Source organism: Triticum aestivum, chromosome 7A (genome assembly GCF_018294505.1).
Source record: "Triticum aestivum cultivar Chinese Spring chromosome 7A, IWGSC CS RefSeq v2.1, whole genome shotgun sequence".
Lineage (NCBI taxonomy): Eukaryota > Viridiplantae > Streptophyta > Magnoliopsida > Poales > Poaceae > Triticum > Triticum aestivum.
Window position 1 is genome coordinate 310,955,000 of NC_057812.1, and position 7,344 is coordinate 310,962,343.

A 7,344-nucleotide genomic window follows, 5' to 3' on the forward strand; every position below is an offset into this window, starting at 1 on the left:
TGTACTCCCTCTGTTCCTTTCTACTTCGCATATTAGATTTCTTTCAAGTCAGTTGATTTTACATTGTGAATGTTCATACTTTTTTCTATAAGATTGGTCAAAGTAGAGATACTTTGACTTCAGACAAAACTTATATGCAGACTAAAAAGGACCCGAGGGAGTACATGTGAAACTGCTGCAAATGAGGTGATCACCCTGGGAATAATGCTAGTACGTATTGTTTTGCATGTTCATCCAATGCCAGTGATACTAGAATTCGAACAAATCAAACTAAATTCATTCATACACGGTCGGATTTCATATAAACATGCCGGATTTCATTACATTTCATACATTATTCAACTAAAAAGGGGTGCGTTGGAGGTACAATTAATTAACCGAAGCTACCCACCCGTGTTCGACTGAGATGAACAGAAGCTTCTTCTCTAGCGCAGCTCTCCGACTCCATGACACCGCCAAGAAGCTAATCGGCCGTCAATGGTCAACCGAAGGGTAGCAGTGGTGGCCTTACTTGGACCTGAGTGGCTGCGACCTACCGTGTTCTACTCTTCCTCATTTTCTGTGTGGCGCGACCTCGTTGGCAACGGGGAGGGGCCTCGACGGAGATGGGGACGTCCTCTGTCTCGTTGCCGGTGGGGCGGCGCCTCGGCGAAGCAGGGGAAATCCTCCCCCTCGTTGCCGGCAGGGCGGGGCCTCGGCTGAGCTGCGATGTCCTCTGCCTCATTGTTGGCGGGGCGGGGCCTCGGCAGAGTAGGGCCTCGCCGAAGCTGGCGAGGTCCTCCGCCTCGGTGCCGGCGGGGCGGGGCCTCGGTGGACCCGACGATGTCCTCTGCCTTGTTGTTGGCGCGGCGGGGCCTCGGCGGAGCAGGGCCTCACGAAAGCCGGTGTAATACTTTGCCTCGGTACCAGCGGGGTGGGGCATCGGCGGAGCCGATGATGTCCTCTGCCTTGTTGTTGGCGCTACGGGGCCTCGGCAGAGAATGGCCTCGTCGACGCCAGCGGAGCGGGGGCTCGTCAGAGCCGGCATTGTCCTCTGCCTCGTCCTCGGTCTCGCCAAACAGGGCCTCACCCGCTTCATCGCCCTCTTTGTAGGCGGTTGCAGCCTCCGCCACCCGCATGTGATACCACCAGCGCTCGAGGAGGCTCTCGCGAGCGGAGCGATACGAGTCGAGCAGCGCCTCCTGCTCCGCCCGCTCCGCGGCGATCTACTCCTCCGCCTGCAGGTGCTCCTGGAGAAGATGGTGGCTGTAGGCGGCGTCGGCCTGCACCTCCCGGAACTGCTCCTGTCGCTTCTGCCTCACCGTGTCCATGTATTGGGCACGGGCCTCGCCGATGGTCATGGTGCAATACACCAGTGCGGATGGCGTGGAGGAGGGGGTTGGCGCCGGATCGTCGACTACCATGTTCTCCATTGGGACATCATCATCCTCCGGCTGCCTACCGGCCAGCCAGTCGGCAGCAATGACTGCCATCTCCTTGTGGTCCGTTGTCTGCCTGTCCTAAAGAGCGCTAGAGCGCGAGGAAGCCATGGTGGGCAGTAGTGGTGTGGAAATGAGAAAGGGAACAGAGGCAGATGACTGCGTATGGCCGGCGCAATAGTTTATATAGCAATGGTGGGTGGCGGAGGGACGAATGGGTGGTGCCGGAGTAGCTGCCTCGGCAACCGCGTATCATTAATGTGCGCGGCAGACGAACGGATGGACGGACGACACTTGTGTCATTTGAGCACAGAGCAATCGCCTGCACTAGGAAGCGGCGCGTGCGGCGCTAACCGTTTAGGGCGCAAAGCACGCGCGGGTGAGGAAGGCGGTCTGCGTGGGCCAGGGCGGTCAGACTCGTGCTTGGCAGTAGGTCGGTCCAGCAGTCGGACATGCTGGCTCACCAGCGAGCTCGCCGAGCTGAGCGACGACAATCAGACGATGGACGTAGCTTCCGACCAGGAGCCGGCGCCGCTGTCCAAGCCAGTTCATACCATGTTCACCATAGAGCAGGTGCAGCCGCACTTCGGCGCCCTAATGGCGGAAGAGCTACCAGCACAGGAGGACATGTGCTACAACCTCCGTCTCCTCAATGACCACTGGCGAACAAGCGAACGACAATGCCGTCGCGGATATGTGGCCCTATGATCCTGGCTTCCTGAATGAGCAGTGGGCGATGTATCAGACCATCCGTAGGGCCCGCGAGGCCCTCTCCTTCGTCCTTCGAGTTGTTGCGCTCATGGTGGCGCCGCCATCTCGCGTTGTCAACATGGTCAACGGACATGAGGAATGAGGATATGACTTTACTTGGAGAGGATGACAGTAGGGACCCACCAGGGCCATAGCCGCACATACGCAAGTGCCTCCTTATTATATACAAATATATGTTTTTGCTTCCTCTTGGTTTCCTGACCTCACGGTCCCACACCATTGTCAATCTATATAGTCAATCAACGAGAGAATTGCACAAGGAGCGTCCAACAGCTAGGACCAAGCATCTCGAGCAGCATTTGTGTTCTTGAGTTTTTCTTGAGCGATGTTTTTGTTGTTGTTTCAGAGGAGATCATGGTATTAACTGGGCGGGCTGTGGCCCGTCTAGCCAAGGACAGATATCCAGCCCAGATATTAATTTTTTCAAGCTGAAAATGGCTAGCCCAACTATACTTTTTTCCAGGAATACCCAGGCAAGGTCAACTTGTTATTCTCTGCCCCGCTGGGCTGCAAATCTTTCCTAGGAGGGATGCATTAGGCTTAACAAGAAAATGGGCTTTAAGAAATAATAAATGGGATGTAATTATAAAATCTGGGCTGTAACTATAACAAAATGCACCAAACACGTAATTAGTTTAAAAATATATTTTTAGATTTTGAAAATTTTAATTTCATTAATTGTTGCACGCGCATTATTTCATTGCATTTTTACATAATACAATTTTATTTTGAAATTATTTTTAATCTGACTGGAAATTCTAGGATAAAAATATTTCGGATCCCATCAAAATGTGGGAAATTTTATTGAATTCTGTTTTGAGCGGTTGGTTGAAATTATTAATCGTTGTCCTAGCTAGAAAATGGGTTGTACTTTTAACAAACTATAAATGGGTTGTAGTAAATTCAATTAGAATTCAAAAATGGGTTGTACATTCTTACAAATCGCAAATGGGCTATATGTTCTCTGCCATACACTTGTGGGCCTACAAAGTTGACGCATCCACTAAAAAAACTAAGTTGACGCGTATACAAGGCTTTGTCAACTTATAATCAACACACAGTTCTAGCAGCAGTGGCCGTTGGATGTCCATCGAACGGATGTCGTGCTTCTTCTTCAATCTCGGATATTCTTGCTTCAGCAACCCAAAAAATAATTTCTCCCCTTGACATCTGGGGTGCACCATTTTGGAGGCTGGCCTATGGGCCTACTAAGTTGACGCATATCATGGGCTTTATCAGCTTACTGAATATAAACAATTCTAGCTGCAGTGACCGTACGATGTCCATCCAACGTCCGTTGTGCTTCTTCAACCTCTGGTTTTCTTGATCTAGCCGCCCAAACCAGCGCCAGTCATGCCGCCTGCTCCTGCCTCCCGTGTCCGGCTGTGCTGCCACCACTGGCCATGCCATTCCTCTATACTCACCCACACCTACTGTTATTCACCGGCGACGGCAGCCTAACACCGCAGCCCAAGCAGTCAACCCATGTACTCCCCTCCGCGTGGGCATCCACTACGGCGTCTTCCCCGCCTCTGCGTTATTCCCTTCATAAGCCTCGCCGTCGTCCACCGCCTTGGTGCTCTTAGCGCGGCATGATCAACGTGGTCAACGGAGGACAGCCATCAAAAGAGGACTTTAGGCTGTGAGGCTGACAGCTGGACCCAACAGCTACATCTTCGAACACAAGGAAGTGCCTCCTTATTACTCGCAAAATAAAAACAATTCCTCCCCCTGACAGGTGGGACTGAGCAGCTATATCTTTGCACGCAAGGAAGTGCGTCCTCCTCCCTGACCTCTAGGACTTACCCGGTCAAAGCGTACGTAGCGTTGTCTATCTGGTCGTGAACGTGTACGTACATACTAGTCGATCGGTCTCTCTGTAAGTATGAACCGTGGCCGAGTAAGTAGCGGCACATGTCATTGTAGAGCACCTAACATAGCAGTTCACGTAGTCCTGTCTAAGTCATGTACACGTACGTACAACCACAACGCAAAAATACGGCCACGTACGTACATACGGGCGGTGTCTCGATCGTGTACTCGCGCGTATATATATATAGACGGCCAAGGCTTTTGTAGATGGAGAGGCAACGGACGGCAGCAACAGTGTCTTGTTCATCGGGCAGCGAACCGGCTGGGTCAGAACGGAGAAACAACATCCTGTTCATCGGGAGGCAACCGACTAGGTCGGAATGCGTTGTGTTCATCGAGAGTCAACCAGCATGGACGGAACAACCGATCGAAATGAGGCCTGGCGTACCGCAGAATGGAGAAAACAGCCTTGTGTTCGACCGGCCACGGTCGAAACGGAATCCTGTTCGTTGGGAGGGGTATGGCAAACCGTAAAATGGAGGAAACAGACTTCTCTTGGACCTCCTACGGTCGAAACGGGGTCCTGTTGATCGGGAGGGTTGTGGAGTACCGCAAAACGGAGGAAACGGACTTGTGTTGGAGCACTACGGTCGAAACGGGGGTCCTGTTCATTGGGAGGGGTGTGGTGTACTGCAAAACGGGACTCCACAGGATACTGTTCATCTCCACCGTCGACTGCCTCCACGGGCTACTGTTCGTCCACCGTCGACCTCCTCCAGCCTCCACCTACGACTGTTCATCCACAGCATCTCCCCTCCTACGTCCACCAGCCACTGTTCATCCACGGGCTCCTGTTCATCCAGCCTCCACTGCTCCTCCACCTGCAACTATTCAACCAGCCCTCTCCACGGGGTCCTCTTCAACCACCCCTCCATGGGCTACTGTTCATCGAGCCCTCCACTGGCTACTATTCAACCAGTCCTCCACGGGGTCCTGTTCATCCAGCCCTCCACGGGGTCCTGTTCATCCACCCCCAAACCGGCTCGATCGGGGTCCTGTTCATCCAGTGCCAATGGCCTCTACTACCACAGGGTCCTGTTCATCCACCCCCATCGAGAACTATTCATCCAACCCCCCCCCCAACAAAGCTCACTATTCATCAAGAGGTAGCATCGATCGACTTAAGTTAGTAGTTGTAGCGAAGGAATCACTTGGGTTCAGTTAACAGCAAGGGATCGATCGGGGTTCAGTAACTTAGCTAGTGCAATCGCTTGGGTTCAGTTAGAGCTTTGGGCCTCGCTTGGGTTCAGTTAGAGCACAACGCCTCGCACACACGCGCGTACGTGTACGAGAGAAACATGCAAACCTCCGTGCATCGCTCGGTCCCGACCACCCACCGTAACTGGAAACTCCCTGATATTTTTCTCGCCCCCGCTTCTACCACATTTTTTCCGTCATGGATGGCCCAAACAATGTCATGCAGTTGCATCTCTGGCCCGCCCAGGATAAAAAGCCCATTTTCTCTCATGATTTTTTGTCATATAAGTAGGAGCCCACCACATCTATGATGATACCCGGTTTTGTCACAATTATCATCATAGAAGTGTCATAAGCATGACAGAAAAAATTTCATTTGGCCCAAAATGTCATGGATGTGTCTTTTTTTTGTGGTGGCACCTCGTCTTCGAGGCCACCGTCGACACCGCCACGCAGTTGTCTACTTTAAAATACAGTTCGTGCTGTTTTCTCGAGGCCATCACCAGTGCCTTCTAGTGATTTGTCCTCTGTAATGTTAATATGCAATCTGATATTCTAAAATGTAATGTTCAGTTGACAGTTTAGTCCAACAATTGCTACATTTCGTAATACTACTCTGAAGCATTCTTTGTTTCGTTAACTGTCTTATCTTCTAGTACATGTTTCTATTCTGCAATGTCGTGCTCAGTTAACTGTTTTGGTTCATTTGGTCTACTGTCCATTTAACTGTTTGGTTCAATTCTACAATTTGATTTTCATTTGTTGTGGGTACAATTTTGTATTGTTATGCATGTGAGAAATAAATCGAATTTGGCTGTACTCAATACACATTCTACTGATAGTATGGCAACTCTCAGTTAACCTGATCAAGATCTTCCTTATATGTGTTGCAGCAAAACAAATGGGAGATACTACAGTTTACCATCGAGGTGTGCTCATGCATGGTCCTTTCGCTAATAACACGTTATTGTGCAGTTGCAGGAATCATTCTAATATTTAGGTTTCTTACAATTTGGTCTTGCACATGTAGGCCCTGCTGTCAGAGGCTTAGACCCACTGTTTGACCCATTTTGCATATGGGGAAATGAGATGTCCTTGAATATCAGTCAAGTCAAGAAACTCAGAAAGATTGTTAGGATGAAGAAACTTGTGACAAATAACAACAAGATCTTTGTTTGCACAATGAAGAAGACATCAGACAACTATAGGATGGTACTAACTCTTTTACCTTGTGTTTTACCCCTTGTGCCATTTCAAATTTATAAAAGTGATTTGTGCATATCTTTGTTTTCAGTACTTTTCAAAGCAGTTCACCGATGATTACCTCTCAAACCACGTGCATGGTCAAGAGGTGAGGAAGGTATTCAATCAACACCCATGGTACGATATTGAAGTCTTCCTGAAGAGGACGAAGGTTGGGCGAGCCATTATCCATAGCCACTGGCTTAAAGTTGCAAGGACGTTCAACATCACTGAAGGTTCAATATTCGCCTTCCGCTTGTGCAGTTTCCTAGATGAGATTCATCTGTCTACTTACCGTGTATGATGCTACTTTTCCAAATGTTTTCGATGTTGCATGTGAAACTTGGTGTTGTTGTGTAATAGTGTAGCTAGCTATATCCCTCTTTGGTGTAACTGAGTGCTGAAGCTATCTGATGTAATTCGATTATGAAATCCTGGTTGTCGTTATATGGATATGAAATATCTAGTGTGTTTCATAAGAAATGTCAATTTGATTACTACATGGATTATCTATAATAGGCTAATGACCCTGTTTATTGGGGTTTTCTATAGTAGACGGTTACTCAGACAACACCGTGGGCGATTTACTCAAACAACCCACACAGTTTCTAGAAAGTAGGCATGTTGGATCAACTAAAAATCACACACTACTTTCGGCAAAGAACTATTCACGTGAGGCCACCTTGCACAAATGTTTGCACACAGAAAACTATGTGTGATATACATACGAATGGAAATGTTTTTCTGGGATTCAATGTGTGGGATGTACATATGAACGGAAACAATTGGGCCTCAATGCCTTTCCCGATCACACACAATCTTATTTTGCCCCCGCCTGTGTGAC